Here is a 17976-nt window from a genome sequence, read left to right as displayed (position 1 = left end):
TTTCTTTATTTTCTCTTAATAATAATAAACAGATTGGAAATTTGTAATCTTGTCCGAGATGGGATACCCCTCCTGTACTCTTAAAAATGTGAGTTGCTGTTTATGCATACAGCTTTGATAAACTGCACGCTGTTTACTTTTTACTATTAAGTACATACCAGTTGGCTACATCAAATACTCAATCAAGCAGCTAATTAAGTTCAGATATTCAACGTGCATTTTGATTTGAAATTTTCACCTATGGCTGTTTTCATCTCGTGGTTTAAATTTTAAATATGGTGAGGTCATCTGTCCTGTATTCCGCACTGTTTGTGTACTACTGCCACCGTTAGGTAGTGCTATTCCTCTCCATTAATTTCTAGCTTTTGCGGAGGTTGAAAACTAAAATTTTACTTTTCTTTTATTACCATTTAAAAAACAAGACTCGGATGACAAAATTGTGTCATTTTTTTTTGAAAAATGTGTCATTTTCGTCGATTGTGTCATTTTTTATCGAAAAATGTGTCATTTGCGTCGATTGTGTCATCATTTCGACTGAATGTGCCATTGTGTCACGAAAAATCAAATTGTGTCATTTTGACACAAAATGTGTCAATTTGGCAGCCTAGAGTGTTTCCACTTCTAGGGTCAATTCCTTTTAACTGAATATCTATGCCTCATAAAGAAATTGTTTTAAAAGGAATATAAAACTTCACAGATGATTAGAATATCTAGGGATTTTCAATAGAGTTGAAAAGCCGAGCTTATAATTGGAATTCAGGATTTTGGGACTCGAAAATTGATTCAATTCGGATTCTTCTACACATCAACGGTAACTCGCTTGCCAAAATGAAGGTGAGAATCGATTTTGAAAACCTTGGTTTTTTATTTGAATAATATATAAAAAAAAGCAGCAATGAAAGTAAGGAGCAACATTAAAACTCAAAATGAACAGAAATTATTCCGTATTTGAAGGGATTGTCCACTCCTCAATATCTTGCTCTTCACGGTAAAGCTTGTAACACTTAAAAAAACTTCCTATTCTAATTGAATGGTCCTTGCGTTCAGGAGCCGTTCTTAAAAAATTGGGACAAACAGGCAAACTTTAGCGTAAAGAACAAGGTACTGAGGAGATGGGCAACCCTTTCATATACGAAATAATTTCTGCTAGTTTAGAGTTTTAATGTTGCTCCTTACTTTCAGTTGAAAAGACTTGTTTTTTATTTAATTTCTGGATATTTTTCAAATAATGCTGGTAAATCTAGCTCACCTTACATGAAAAATACCCTTCCATCCCAGGAAACCCCTCTGTAGAAAGGTCCTCCCACGTAAAATACAGTTCCCGTGTAAAATTCCTTCTGGGCATTTCCATCCTTGCTGAAAATTCCCTCCCTCTCCGTAAAATTGTTTGCAGAAAATGCAGCCTAAAAAATTCTTCTTAGCATACTTTCATTAGAAAAAGGCTTAGTTCCGACCGTTTTTCCGATTACTTCGGAAATTCCCCCTTTCGAGGAAATTATTTCAAGGAAATTGAAACATACTAAAAATTTCCCACGAATAATTGAGTTAGCAAATAAAAAGTAAGACAATTAAAATGAACTTAAAATTGGAATCCCCCCCGTGTAAAATTTACCCTGGAAACTTCACCCCCAAAAATTCCCCTCCTCACAGAAACACATCCCTAAAAAAACACCACAATCAAAAACTCCATTCCTCCCCACTCCTGAAAAATATCTGCATGTTTCCCTATAACGAACGCTGTATCTATAAACTGGGAAAATATTACAGCCTAAAGACCACCAGAGGCTGGGGTAGGGGGTTCATGTTATCTCAAAAGTCATAGTTTTGGGAATAGTTACCCTCCTGAAAATGCAAACACGCTGAAAATTTCCCCTGGAACTTCTCCACCCACAAATTTGAGAAGGAAAAGAGAAAGTAAGACAAATAAAAAGAATTTCATAAGAATTCTGGGATTTGAAAGGACTTCTGTCAAATCGCCTAGTTTAAAATTTATCCCGGGGATGATTTTGGGGAAAAAAGTGGCGCGGGAGGGGAGCTAGTTGTCCTCCGATTCCCTGGCCACTAAAATAATGCACTAGATTTTTTTATTTCCATTCGAATTAGCTCTTTCTCGATATTCTAGGACTATTGGTTCGATGTGACCACTCCTGGGGAAACAAACAAAAAAAGAAATAAACATGCATCCGTGATCTTTCTTCGGACAAAAAAAAATATAAAATTCTACATTTTTACAGATTGGAGCTTGAAACTTCTACAATAGGGTCCTCAGATACGTTGAATCTAATCCTGTGACTTCTTGGAGGTGTTCTCCTTTTTTTTTGAAAATAAGGCAAATTTTCTCATACGCTTAGCTTTTCATAGGTAACCCTAAGCTTAATAAAGCTTCTATATTTGGAGTCAGTATCCGAATATAGAAGGTTCATTAACCTTCTATATTTGGATACTGAAAATATAGAAGGAATAGGCCAATTCTTTTGAAGTATCAATTGATATCAAAATTCTGTTTTTTAGAGTTTCGGCTACTATGGCGGCGCGTCCCTCCTTGCTTTCAGCTGGTCACCACGAGCTGTTTGGAAAGTTGTCACCTATATTTACTAAAAAGCTAATTGAGTGTGATTAAACATGGATAGATGCAGATTGAAAGCATAAAATGGTGGTCGAAACTGAATCGCAAATCTAAAAAATGCACCAGCTAAATGACATGTGGAATATACATTCAAGCTAAAAATAATGTTGAAGACTTTCATTTTTACCTTTCGAAATGCTGATTCAATCCTCAACTATTTTGCTCAACAATAGTGTGGTTAAAAGACTGTTGAGCGGGACGAAAACATAACACTGACTTAATCACCGTTTTGAAAGAGCTGAAACCACTGCCACATCGATGCCCAAAATGAACAACGGTAGTATAGAAGTGGTAAACGCCAACGCTGCATCCTAAGCGATTGCAGTACCACTTTCTCAGCGCTTGTGGGTTTTACATAAGAACTTTCATAAAAATCCTACTATAGCCACCAAATTATTTCGTTTTTTTTTTTACCTTCTCACTCCTAAAAGAAACTTTAACGTTTTTTTTTTTTTAGATGCTTACTCCCTCACTTGCTCCAGTTGTCTCAATTTTTATTTATGCTTTATTAATGTGTTTAAGTGCATCACATCAAGGTAATCAAACAGTTCGTGGTAACGAACTGTAGATAAGGAGCGACCCGGCTCAATAGTAACCAAAACTCTAAAAAATGGAATTTTGATATCGATAGCTACATCAAAAGAATTACATTTTAATGCTGATTTTAAATATATAAGTTTCATCAAGTTTAGTCTTACCCATCAAAAGTTAAGAGCCTGAGAAAATTTACCTTATTTAGGAAAATAGGGGGAAACACCCCCTAAAAGTCGTAAGATATTAACGAAAATGACACCATCATTAAGCGTATCAGAGAACCTTACTGTAGAAGTTTCAAGCTCCTATCTACAAAAATGTGGAATTTTGTATTTTTTGCCAGAAGACAAATGACGGGTGCGTGTTTGTTAGTTTTTTTGTTTTTGTTTTTTTTTCCCAGGGGTCATTGTATCGACCAAGTGGTCCTAGAATGTCGTAAGAGGGCTCATTCTAACGGAAATAAAAAGTTCTAGTGCCCTTTTTAAGTGACCAAAAAAATTGGAGGGCATCTAGGCCCCCTCCCATGCTCATTTTTTTCCGAAAGTCAACGGATCAAAATTCTGAGATAGCCGTTTTGTTCAGCATAGTCAAAAACCATAATAACTATGTCTTTGGGAATGACTTACTCCCCCACAATCCCTGGGGGAGGGGCTGCAAGTTACAAACTTTGACCAGTGTTTAATAATGGTTATTGGGAAGTGTAAAGACGTTTTCAGGGGGATTTTGTTTTGTTTGGTGGTGGGGCTGAAGAGAGGGAGCTATGTTGGAGGATCTTCCCTTGGAGGAATCTGTCATGGGGGAAGAAAAATTCAATGAAAAGGGCGCAGGATTTTCTAGCATTACTATAAGAAAACAATGAAAAATAAACATGAAAACGTTTTTTCAAATGAAAGGAAGAAGTAGGATTGAAACTTAAAACGAACAGAGATTATTACGCATATGAGGGGTTTTAAAAATACTTTAGCATAAAGAGCGAGGTATTTAGGAGGAGATAAATACCTTGCTCTTTATGCAAAAGTATTTTTAGTAATTTCAACTATTTATTCTACGGCCTTTCTGATTCAGGGGTCATTCTTAAAGAATTGGGACAAAACTTACGATTTAGTGTAAAGAGCGAGGTGTTAACGAGGGTACAAACCCCCTCGTATACATAATAAAAACATAAGGTTATGAAAGTTTGTTACGTAAGTTAATTCTTAAGTTACGTATATTTTTTACTAATAAAAACGTTCGTTAAAAATTAAAAGTTCTAGTTGCCTTTTTAAGTAACCGAAAAATTGGAGGGCAACTAGGCCTCCTTCTCCACCCCTTATTTCTCAAAATCGTCTGATCAAAACTAAGAGAAAGCCATTTAGCCAAAAAAAGAATTAATATACAAATTTCATTTTAATAATTTATGTGCGGAGAACCAAAACCAAACATGCATTAATTCAAAAACGTTCAGAAATTAAATTAAAAAAAAAACTAATTTTTTTAGCTGAAAGTAAGGAGCGACATTAAAACTTAAAACGAACAGAAATTACTCCGTATATGAAATGGGTTATCCCCTCCGCATTCCCTCGCTCTTTACGCTAAAGTTTGACTCTTTGCCACAATTCTACTTTTTCAACAAATTAAAAGCTTTAGCGTAAAGAGCGAGGGATTGCAGAGGGGACAACCCATTTCATATACGGAGTAATTTCTGTTTGTTTTAAGTTTTAATGTCGCTCCTTACTTTCAGCTAAAAAAATTAGTTTTTTTTATTTAATGTCCACTTAAAGAAAAGTCTTTAATAAAACCTTCATTCTTAGTCACTTTAAGGACAAACAGTGACATTTTATACAGTATTGTCACTCTTCAAAGCAGTGTAGGATTCACTTTTTTGTTTCTTAACTAGGATTTAAAGAGGAGCATTCTCATAGGTAGGATTAAGGCGAATGTACAGCGTAGTTGAAAACCTCTAAATTATCTTTTTTCCGCTGCAGACACTACTGAGAAAGCTCAATTCTAAAATAATTTCAAGTATAAGAGGTGACCGTAACAATTCAGTACCGTTTAGTGTTAAGCAGTATTTCGAACTTGTTAGTAGAGATTAGTTGCCTCCCGAAAGCAAAGTGATTGAAGTTGAATTCCGGGAAGCGAAATGATTGAAGTTTATTTTTACCTAGGTCTAAAGTATTAAACAGTTAGTGCTAACGAACTGTTGTAAGGAGCGACCCGGCTCAATAGTAAACGAAACTCTAAAAACGAAATCTTGATACCAATAGATATATCAGAAGAATTGGATTTTTATGCTAATTTTAAATATATAAGTTTCATCAAATTTAGTCTTACTCATCAAAAGTTACGGGCTTGAGAAAATTTGCCTTGTTTCGGAATATAGGTGGAAATACCCCAAAAAAATCATATGATCTTAACGAAAATCACACCATCGCATTCAGCGTATCAGAGAACCCTACTGTAGAAGTTTCAAGCTCTCATCTACAAAAATGTGGAACTTAGTGTTTTTTGCCAGAAAACTGATCACGGGTGCGTGTTTATTTGTTTTTTTTGTTTTTTTTTCCCAGGGGTGATCGTTTCGACCAAGTGGTCCTAGAATGTCGTGAGAGGGCTCATTCTAACGGAAATTAAAAGTCCTAGTGCCCTTTTTAAGTGACCAAAAAATTGGAGGGCACCTAGGCTCCCTCCCACGCTCATTTTTTCCCAAAGTCAACGGATAAAAATTTTTAGATAGTCATTTTGTTCAGCATAGTCGAAAAACATAATAACTATGTCTTTGGGGCTGACTTACTCCCCCACAGTCACCAGGGGAGGGGCTGCAAGTTACAAACTTCGACCAGCGTTCACATACAGTAATGATTATTTGGAAGTATATAGACCTTTTCAGATAATTTTTTGGTTGGGGGGGGGGGGGGTTGAGGGGGGGACTACGTGGGAGGATCTTCCCTTGGAGGAATTTGTCAATGAAAAAATAAATATGAAAAAGTTTTTTTCAACTGAAAGTAAGGACCAGTATTAAAACTTAAAACGAACAGAGATTATTACGCGTATGGGGGGTACACCTCTTCCCAAATAGCTCGCTCTTTACGCTAAAGTATTTTAGTAATTTCAACTATTTATTCTACAGCCTTTGTGATTCAGGGGTCAATCTCAAAGAATTGGGACAAAATTAAAGCTTCAGTGTAAAGAGTGAGGTATTAAGGAGAGGGCAAACCCCCTCATATACATAATAAATTATACGAATATAGAAGTTCGTTGCGTAAGTTAATTTGTAAGTTATGTATATTTTTTTACAAAAAAAAAACGTCTTTAAAAATTAAACATTCTAGTTGCCTTTTTAAGAAACCGAAAAATTGGAGGGCAACTAGGCCTCCTCTCCCACCCTTTTCTCAAAATCGTCTGATCAAAACTAAGAGAAAGCCATTTAGCAAAAAAAAAATTAATACGCAAATTTTCAAGCCAAAGCCCCTGTATTTCAGTAGCTGCTCTTAAAATATTTAGACAAACAATGATACTGTAGTATGAAAAACAAGATATTGAGAATGGGGCAACCCTTTATACATGGAATAGTTTCTGTTCATTTTTAGTTTTAGTGTTGCTCCTTAGTTTCAGTAAAAAAAAAAAAAAAAAAAAAAAAAAAAAATCCCGTATTTAATTTCTGACTGTTTTCAAATAATGCTGGTAACTCTATGAAATATGCCGCCCCCTCCATAGAAAACTTATCTGTTGACATTTCATCTAACATAAAGTGCACCCCCCTCAAAAATTTCATCCAGACAGTTCCGTCCTTGCTGAAAATCCACCTCCCCGTAAAATTGCTTGCGGATGATTCGGCCTGAAAAACTCTTCTTAGCATTCTTTCATTTGAATAAGATTTTAATCTCCAATTGGTTTCACGATCATTACAGAAATTCCCCCTTCCATAGAAATTATTTCCTGGAAATTAATACACGTGGAGAATAGCCCCCATATAATTCCCTCGGAACATCTTCATATGAAAAATTTGGCAAAGAGAATGTAAGACAATTAAAACAAATTTCGCATAGTAATTCTGTCAAATCCCCCCAGTGTAACATTCCCCATTAAAAATTTGGCCCGCCGGGAATTTTAATCGCAAAGGGAGATTCTCCTACAGAAATCCACTCCAAGTACCTCCCCTTCCCCCCCAAAAAAAACGTCTGTATACTTCCCAATATCAAATCCTATACCTAAGCAATGGGCAAATTTCATAGCTAACAGGCCCCCACCAGGGACTGTGAGGGGTCATTTTACACCTAAAGACAAAGTTATCAAATCTTTTAACTATACTCAACAAGATGGCTATCTTAAAATTTTGATAGGATAACTTTGGGGAAAAAAGGGCATTAGAAGGGGGTAAGTTAACCCCCAATCTTTTGATTACTTAAAATAGGCACTGGAGCTTTAAATTTCCATTCAAATACATCCTCTCCCGATAATTTAGGACTTTTTTTTCAAAACGATTACAGTTCGGGAAAAACAAATGAACACGCACCTGTGATGTGTCATCTGGCAAAAATAATAAAATTCCACAATTTTTTTATTGGAGTTGAAATAGGGGGTTTTCTCTCTATTTCAAAAGTCAGGCAAATTTTCTCAGACTTGTGACTTTTGATGGGTAATAGTAAACAGGATGAATTATATATATTTGAAATCAGCACAATAAGTTGATTCTTTTCATGTATTAAATAAAAAAAAACAAGTTTTTTTTAACTGAAAGTAAGGAGCGACATTAAAATTTAAGACGAACAGAAATTACTTCGTATATGAAAGGGACTGCTTTCTCATCAACGCCCCGCTCTTTACGCTAAAGTTTGACTCTTTCTCTCAACTCTTTTTTTTTAACAGTAAAAAACTTTAGTGTAAAGAGCGGGGCGTTGATGAGGAAGCAGCCACTTTCACATACGAAGTAATTTCTGTTCGTTTTAAGTTTTAATGTCGCTCCTTATTTTCAGTTAAAAAAACTTTTTTTTATTTAATTTTTGAACGTTTTTGAATCAATGCATGTTTCGATTTTGACTCTCCGTAGAGGAATAATTAAAACGAAATTTGCATATGTATTTTTTTTGGCTAAATCGCTTTCTCATAGTTTTGATGGTATGATTTTGAGAAAAAAGCGGGGGAGGAAGCCTAGTTGCCCTCCGATTTTTTGGTTAGTTAAAAAGGCAACTAGAACTTTCAATTATTTACGAATGTTTTTATTAGTAAAAGATATACGTAACTTATAAATTAGCTTACGTAACGAACTTTTGTATTCTAATGTTTTTGTTACATATATGAGGGGGTTCACCCCCTCGTCAGTACCTCCCTCTTTACACTTTACTGCGCTCTTTACACTCGCTCTTTTTCCAATTCATTAAGAATGACCCCTGAATCACAAAAGCCGTAGAATAAATAGTTTAACTTACTAAAAATACTTTAGCGTAAAGAGCGAGGTATTAGGAGGTGGTGAGCCCCTCATATGCGTAAGAATTTCTCTCCGTTTACAGTTTTAATGCTGCTCCTTACTTCCGGTCGAAAAAACTTTTTAATATTTATTTTTTCATTGTTTCTTTTTTTAAATAATTCTAGAGAATCCTGTGCTCCCTTCATGGAAATTTTCTTCCCCCATGACAAATTACTTGATGGAAAGTTCCCCCAACATATCCCCATCTTCTCAGCCCCTCCTCCCAACCGAAAAATTCCCCTTGAAACGTCTGTACACTTCAAAATAACCATTACTATATGTAAGCACTGGTAAAAGTTTGTGACTTGTAGCCCCTCCCACGGGAACTCTGGGGGAGTAAGCCGTCCCCAAAGACATAGTTAAGGTCTTTCGACTACGCTGAATAAATGGCTATCCCAGAATTTTGACCCTTTGACTTTGGGAAAATAATTAGCGTGGGAGGGGGCCTTCGTGCCCTCCAATTTTTTTGGTCACTTAAGAAGGGCACTATAACTTTTCATTCCCATTAGAATGAGCCATCTCGCAGCATTCTAGGACCCCTGGGTCGATACGATCACCCCTGGGAAAAAACAAACAAACAAATAAACACGTATCCGTGATCTGCCTCCTGGCAAAAAATACAAAATCCCACATTTTTTAAAATAGGAGCTTGAAACTTCTACAATGGTGTTCTCTGATACAATGAATCTGATGGTGTGATTTTTGTTAAGATTCTATGAGAGTGTTTCTCCTTATTTTCTAAAATAAGGCAAATTTTCTCAGGCTCGTAACCTTTGATGGGTAAGACTAAACTTGATGAAACTTAAATATTTAAAATCAGCATTAAGATGCGCTTCTTTTGATGTAGCCGAGTCGCTTCTTACTTACAGTTCGTCAGCACAAACTGTTTGATTGGGCCATGCCCCTCGGGGTATTTCTAAAATTATCATGCTCCTGTCGTCATTTAAAATTTTTGTAATTCAAAATTTTACTTGCATTCACCTGAAGGGAGCTTAAAAGGCTACGGTGTTACCAATTAGGGGGGCGGGGGCAGGGCTAAGCCCCATAGAGTTGCTGAACGGTCTTGTTACTTCTATTTAATAGCTATTTGGTATTTTAGCTATGCGGTATGTTGAACTAGCGAGCTCACCCCTGTGTTTTTGTTCACCTCCTTGATTGTATTGTTTGCCCCAATGCTTTTTTTTCAGAGCCATTAAATAGCACTGTTACTTTCTACAGTTACTTCACAATGACTTGGTTTTGAAATGTTACGTCTGTCCGTATTTAGTTCAGTTTATTTAAGCGTCAGCTCGTCAGTTTATTTTGTTGTTGTGAATCCGTAATCACACAATGAGAAAAAAAATACAAGAAACATTGGACTTTTGCGGTGAAAATCCGAATGCGGTGCATTCCTAAACCCACTGCTGGTTCCAGCAGTGGCCAGGAATCTCTCTGATATCTGCAACGCATTCCGACCAACCAGCTCAACTTATTCATGAGAGGTATCTGGCCTCCACTTCTAAAGGAAGGAAATTCAGTACGTGTTACTTTAAGGCTTACAAATGGACTGAATGCTCATAAAACCTGAGGCCATTTATCCAGTGAAGATCTAAGTGCTGGTGAAACTGTAGGAAAAAGGGCTATCATCGAGACAGAATTTTTTAAGCGGAAAGACAGTTCTGATCTATTGAAGCAACATGATAGTAGCATTAGACATAGAAATTGTGTGTCAGCATGGATAGACTTCAAGATAATTAGCAATGATACTTCGAGATGTGTAGCGAATGGCTTAAGTTGGTCCAGATCTCAAGAGGTTCAAGAAAAAGAGATCACGTGAAGTATATTGTTTGGGCTATTTGCTTTCTTGGCCGCCAGGGTTTCCCTTTGAGGAATAACGACGAATCAGATATATCTGCACACCAGGGTAATTTAATTGAAATGATGGAGAAATTATCTAAAAGTGGCGTAAACATGAAGGCCAAGTTACAGCGCGGATTTGGTCACTATTGCAATGATCAGTGCCAAAACGACACACACTGATTTAACTGATTTGAAGGCAATATATTACTTCAGAAGAAAAATCAGCTAATTACTATGCTATTCTTGTGGACGACACAAAAGATGTTTCTTTTCATTTTACCTGAAGTCCCGGTAAGCGAGCCAAGAAGTACGGTTCGTTCTAGCCATGCGGCAAGGCAAACGGGAATACCTTTCCATATTCAATTCGGGATGCAGAAAATCTGCCACAATCTATAAACCGGTTAAAGAAGCATCTCCTTGTGAGCGGTTGGTGATTGCGGGACTAGATTATGAGAGAGAAGAATATAAGCAACTTCGGTCTTTCTTCTGTTATTATTATTTTTATATTTTTTTTATTTACGCTTTTACGCAAGCGTGTTCATGCAAAGTAAAATGTAGCAGTGACAAACAGAAAGTCACCTGAAAAACCAGTATGTTTAAAAATGGAAACAAAAAGTGGTTTTATTTATGGGGTATCTAGCTTAGGTATTTCATAACCTCAATTAAAAATCTAATTAAACCCTAGACTAAAACGCATGTAAAGTAAAATACGATTTGATGACAGAAAAATCATTAAGATATTTTGTCAGACAAATAAACATAAGTTTCACCAGAACTTGCTTCTAAGAAAACAAACAAGCGAATCGAACGCTCGACTTAAGTATATTTCGTCTCTTCCATTAATACAAAAATAGTATATTTTATAAACTTTTCACAAATCATAAAAAAAATTACGTTTATAGTTTTCCAGTTTATGCATTCCGAATCTGAAAATGCCGACATACATATTGTTAAGAAAGCAAAAGCTGTTACTAACTACACGAGGGTAATTGAGGTTTGTCCACGAGGTTTAAAGCCAAAATAATTTTTTTTAAGAAAGCAAAAAAAAACCTGGGGAGTTTTTTGGCTGTTACTAACTAAACAAAGTTAATACAGGTTTTATAAACGAGGTTTGGTTTATTATCGAAATGTAAATTTTTAAGATAAAAAAAAAAAAAAAAAAAAAAAAACACACAAACTTCTTTGTTTTTTGGTTGTTACTAACTAGACGAGGCTTATACACATTGTCTACCAGATGTCTAAATTATTCTTCCAGAGGAATTAAATAGATTTATTAACAATTATCTTCTCTCTCTCTCTCTACATACATACAAAAAAAAAGCACACACACACACACAGACTTGTTCACACAAGTTTCAGACTCAAGTTCTTTTTCACAAGTTCTTCTATAAAAAATATTATGGTTTACGCTCGTGGCAACATACCATTCAGTATTCAAAAATGGATAAAAAAGTAAATAATATTTACAGGTTAAACAGCTTGGATATTTTCAAATTTCCATTAAAAAAGGTAACATTCTACACTAAATACGGGTAAAGTACGAAAGGTTTGAGGGGAAAAACATCAGGATATGTATATTAAACTGACATGTAAACTTATATTGAACTGCTATTGCTCCAAGCAACAGGCCTCAGGATTAACTTAATTTTTTCTGAACTACAAGAGTAATTCTAACCGTTCCTGTCGTGAGGCTCAACCAGCACATATGAGAGCAAAATCAAAGGAAATAGGAGTCATTAGGCTAAATTATGAGAATATTTTTAACTTAATCTTTCAAAAAGAAAAGACATTGACCTTTCTTGCTGGGGGCTCAACCACCGTAGCAGGAAAGGCGGAAGCTGCAGGTAGGCGGTTGTCTACCAGCGATCTGTATTACTTCTTTCGAAGATTAGGAAAATCTTATCAAGTAAAAAAAAAAAAAAAAAAAAAAAATCAGATCACGTTTAATTAGCTTTGTAACAAGCATTTTAATGTAAAACAAAATTTAATAGTATTACAACCATAACGGACCGCCTTCCAATATGCTTAAAATACAGCAATAAGAGTTTAGATAATATTTACAGGCTATCTTGCTTAGATATATTCAAGCTTCCATAAAAAAAATTAGCCGCATCTTAGACTAAAAGGCAGTTAAAATGAAACAAGAATGAGACATAAACATCCTTTAAACACATTTCTGAGATATAAAAAAAAAAAGTTCCACCGGAATTTGTTTCTAAGACAACAAGCAACCGATTGTAATCTCATCTATAAAAAATGAAGATATATATTTAATAAACTTTCAGGGTTCCTCTGCAAAATAAAGTGGAATAGCCTAACGACCTTAGTTATATGCCCTTTCATTTACTTGAAGTTAATTTTTATTATTCGTATTAACCGAAAAATGAATTCCAAAGTAAATAATAACATTATAAATAGAATTATTTTAAAAGTATAGAGTAAGCATAAAAAGTATAGCCAGTAAAAGTATAAATATAACAAAGTTTACTTATATTATCAGTAGAAGTACATTAGGTTTATTAAAAAAGTAAGATTGTCTTTAAATCTGCTTTAGACACGTAATATTTATCAGTAGGCCAGCTGAAAATATACACAAGTACCAAAGTCGCTTTCACAACAGGCGTAAACCGAGATCCTTCCCACTTTTAAAATCTTTAAAAGTTAATTTTGGATAATCGAAGGTTCTATTAAATAAGTTTTCTTTTAGACTATTAAACCGCAACAAAATATCAATAGCTCTATTAAGAACACTGAAAAATAATTAAAAATGAGTCGCCAGTCCCCAAAACATTCAAATTTTGTAGATTTGACCTCATCCAAAGAAAACCTCATTTTATTTGCTCCCAATGGTTTGGGTTAAACATCAACTTAAATCTCTTTGTTGATCCTTTGTTTTTGGGCAGTTATGTGGTTAAGTTGACTAGTGCTCTGAACATAAATGTCTTTTTCAAGACAGAACAAGAACAAATAGTTCCCGAGCCGCAATATTTTTACAAGTAAACTCTCTGTATTAGATGTTTACACATTTCTAAATTTAGTCTTTGATTGATGGATCGCCAACAATCACTGAACCACCTCTATTCGCTGGAATCACTTGAGAAAAACAGTTTACTTTCCGTTTACATAATTGTATTAAAATTTCATACAAGATTTGTGTATTACAAACCAGGTTATACAAGGGCTAGACATCATAAAATTGTACATTGCACTAAAAAGTGAAGATGCTTCACCAAACTAGATTACATTTTTATCTTATAAACTAACTTTTAGGCATTTTTTTTTTACGTGTGATATTCTGAGAGTGCAAAATGTTTCCAGAGATTTTTGAGATCTCTGATTTTGAGATCCTCCCCCTCCACTTTCTTGAAATCCTGAATCGGCATTTGATTTCCCCAAATTATTTGTTGTTACTCTCGCCCCATCTATTTGACTCTTCCGCACCGTTGCCATTCTATCCATCTCTTTCTGCTGTATCATTATTTGAAGAAAAAATTAAAATTTAATTTTCCCAAAACGTCTTGAGTTACTGATGAAAAAATAAAAGAAAGAGTCCCTATTCAAAGGACACTTTTTGACCTTGTGGAATCAAGGCATGTATCCATTTCAAGCCCATTTTTTGGACTTGAATGAGAAAATATTTTGTGAAGCCTTAACAGCAGTTCATAACTACACGATATTTTTTTTTTTTAATCTTGAAAAGGAGCCTGAAGCCCTCAAAACACGTTTAATAACATTTTTTTTTATAGAGATTCTAACAATTTTAAAATAAAGTTAGCAGGAATATGAGAGGGGACTTTATGCATCTATCTTTTCCTGACGCTTTTCTGCAGGGTATAACATTTAGGAAAGTTGATCAAACAGTTTATGAAAACAGACTGTGATTAAGGAGTAACTCGCCTCAATAGTAACCGAAACTTTAAAAAATAATTTAGATAACAAAAGAACTGTTTTTTCATGCTGAATCCAAATATTTAAGATTTGTCAAGTTTAAAGCTACCCATCAAGAGCTACGAGCCCGAGAAATGACAAAGATGACATAAGTACTAAATTTATATATTGATTAGAAAGCATAACATTTCCCCTCAAAGACAAAAAAAAAACAACAAAAAATATAATTTAATCCATACCCCTCCAATTGTTTTATTTTCAAGAGACATTTAAGAACCCTGCCCTACCTCCTTGTACTTTAACCAAAAAAATGACACAAGTATTTAATAAATAATAAAAAAAAGTTTTTACCTTCGAACCAGCGGCGATGAAAAAATTATCTAACATTTATCCTAAGTATTGAAAAAAGGGAAACTTTTCTACTAATTAAGTCACAAAGAAGCCAGATATTTAATTCTCATCTCTTTTAGAACTAGCACAAAACATAACTTTAGTATAGGCAAGCCATGCCAGTAGAGATATTGTCTGAATAGTATTACTTAATCCATCTCATCATCCCAACTGCCTCTCAGACATAGCTGCAAGACAATTTAACACATTTAATTAATGTTCATGAAGTAAGAAACGCTTAAATGTTTGCAATGATCAAAATTAAATGTAATTTGTGAAATATGTACTTGGGACGTTTTGATTTGAGTGGTCAAATGTCAATTCTACCGGCTACACTGATTGACTATCAATCACTTTGTACCTCCTTAAATAATCCAGTATAATCAAAAGTCAAAAAATAAGCAACATATTTATATAGATAAAGTTGAAGACTAAATGGGGCAGATCCAGGATTTTCTTTAGGGGGAGGGGGTGCATGATAGGATGCTTGGATAAACTTGCGAACAAAGAAATACCCGCAATTAAGCAAACCCAAAAAGACAGCAAAAAAAGTAATGATATCAATTTCTTCGCCTCAGTGCCATAACAAGACTCGGAAAAAAAATTTTGAAAGTAAAAAGAAGTAAATATTTTGCTTTTCAGACCCGTTGTGACAGCGCAATCCTGAAACATCCTTTTGACAGCCTTAAGATGTTAGGATTTTAAATTTCTCCTCCTTGGTATTACGAAATGAAGATTCTACCCTCCTTTTGTGGATTAAATTTCCTCCTTTTTGCGGCCTTTGTAGTAATAGGGACAGATTTCCTTGATAAACCTAAGTAAAATATTTTTTGGCAGTATGCCAAAATTTAATTGCTCACACTTTTATCTAAAATGCTTAAATCCTCAGCAAAATCCAAGTCTAGCAAAGTTTTCCTTCCAATTTGATTCCGTATTCTTCCGCTACCTTTCCTATACTCCTTAAGACAAAGTCCATCCGAATGATCCATATAAAGGGGGATAGTACACAACCCTGTTTGTCTCCTAATTTAATATGAAACCAGCTGTTAACCTCATTTCCTACCTTAACTGCAGCAGGGTTAATCTCAGACTTAACGCTAATCACTTTAATGTATTTGTCTGGTATACCATACAAAGATAAAACCTTTGCAAAAGTCTTCTATCAACAGAATCGAACACTTGCTCATAATCTATAACAATGAAAACCAAAGAGACCAGGATAATGCCTCGGTAATTACCACACACTCTCTTGTTAGGTTATTGAGTTTGTTGTATGTCAACCAAGAGTACTATAGTCCTTAACAATTGCATAGCAAAAAAATAAGAAAAAAAGTAAAAAAAAAGAAGACAGGGAATAAATGTAATGATTGTCAGGATGTTGAAGGCAAATATAAAAAAAAATAATAACAAGAGCTAAGAGCTCTAGCAAAATTCTAAGAATCAATATATTGATTCAAAAGGAAAATCAGAGGCTTAATGCCGGTCGAGATTTAAAATAAGAGCTCTGAGTCGAGTCCTTCTAAATATCAAAATTCATTAAGATCTGATCACACGCTCGTAAGTTAACAATACCGCAATTTTTCCTCTCCCTTCTGTCCCCCAGATGGTCGAATCGGGGAAAACGACTTTATCAAGTCAATTTGTGCAGCTCCCTGACACTCCTTCTAAATATCAAATTTCATTAAGATCCGGTAACCCGTACTTGAGGTAAAAATACCTCAATTTTTCTGATTTTTCCAAATTAACAACCCCCAGCTCCCTCAAAGAGAACGGATCCGTACCAATTATGCCAATCTAGTATCTATAACTTGTGCTTATTCTCCCCATCAAGTTTCACACCGGTCTCTCCACTCTAAGGGTTTTCCAAGATTTCTGTTCCCCCCTCCAACCCCCTATGTCCCCGGACCCGATTCGAATTGAAAATGAAGCATCTGAGACATAAGATTCTTCTATATATCAAGTTTCATGAAGATCCAATCACCCATTCGTAAGATACCTCGACTTTCACGTTTTCAAAGATTTCTGGTTTCCCCCTCTAACTCCCTTCAATGTCACCGGATCTGGTCGAGATCTGAAATGAGAGTTCTAAAGCACAAGATCCTTCTAGGTATCAAATTTCATCTGTTCGTAAGCTACAATTACCTCATTTTTTCTAATTTTTCCGAATTACTCCCCCCCCCAACTCTACCAAAGAGAGAGGATCCGGTCCGGTAATGTCAGTCACCTACCTTGGAGTTGCTAATTCTTTCCACGAAGTTTCATCCTGATCTCTCCGCTTTAAGCGTTTTCCAAGATTTCCGCCCCCCCCTCCGAATGACACTGGATCCGGTTGGAATTTAAAATAAGAGACCTGAGTTTCGAGGTCCTTCTAAATATGAAATTTCATTAAGATACGATCACTCTTTCGTAAGTCATAAACACCTCATTTTTTCTATTTTTTTAGAATTAACCCTCCCCCCAACTCCCCCAAAGAGAGCTGATCCGTTCCGGTTATGTCAATCCCGTATCCAAGATTTTAGGTTCCACTATCCCCCAAACTTCCCCTTCACCGGATCCGGTGGGAATTTAAAATAAGAGCTCTGAGACACGATATCCTTCTAAACATCAAATTTCATTAAGATCCGATCACTCCTTCGTAAGTTAAAAATACCTCATTTTATTTAATTTTTCAGAATTAACCCTCCTCCCCCAAAGGGAGCGAATCCATATCTAGGACTTAAGATTATTTTTACAACCAAGTTTCATCTCGATCCCTTAACCCTAAGCGTTTTTCGATATTTTAGATCCCCCCTCAATTCCCCCCAATGTCACCGGATCCAGTCGGGATTTAAAATAAGAGCTCTGAGACACGACATTCTTCCCAGCTTCAAATTTCACAAAGATCCGATCACTCCTTAGTAAGTTATAAATACCTCATTTTTTTAATTTTTCAGAATTAACCCCCCCCCCCCCAAATCCCCCAAACAGAGCAGATCCGTTCCGGTTATGTCAATCGCGTATCTAGGACTTCTGCCTATTTTTCCCACCAAATTTCATCACGATCCCTTCATTCAACGCCTTTTCCAAGATTTTATGTACCCCCCACCAACTCCCCCAATGTCACCGGATCTGGTCGGGATTTAAAATAAGAGTTCTGATATACGATATCCTTCCAAACACCAAATTTCATTAAGATCCTATCACCCGTTCTTAAGTTAAAAATACTTAATTTTTTTTATTTAACCGAGTAACGTTAAAAATACTTAATCTTATTTTC

The sequence above is a fragment of the Artemia franciscana genome, chromosome 7 (assembly GCF_032884065.1).
Source record: "Artemia franciscana chromosome 7, ASM3288406v1, whole genome shotgun sequence".
Taxonomy (NCBI): Eukaryota; Metazoa; Arthropoda; class Branchiopoda; order Anostraca; family Artemiidae; genus Artemia; species Artemia franciscana.
Note: the sequence above shows the minus strand (reverse complement) of the source record.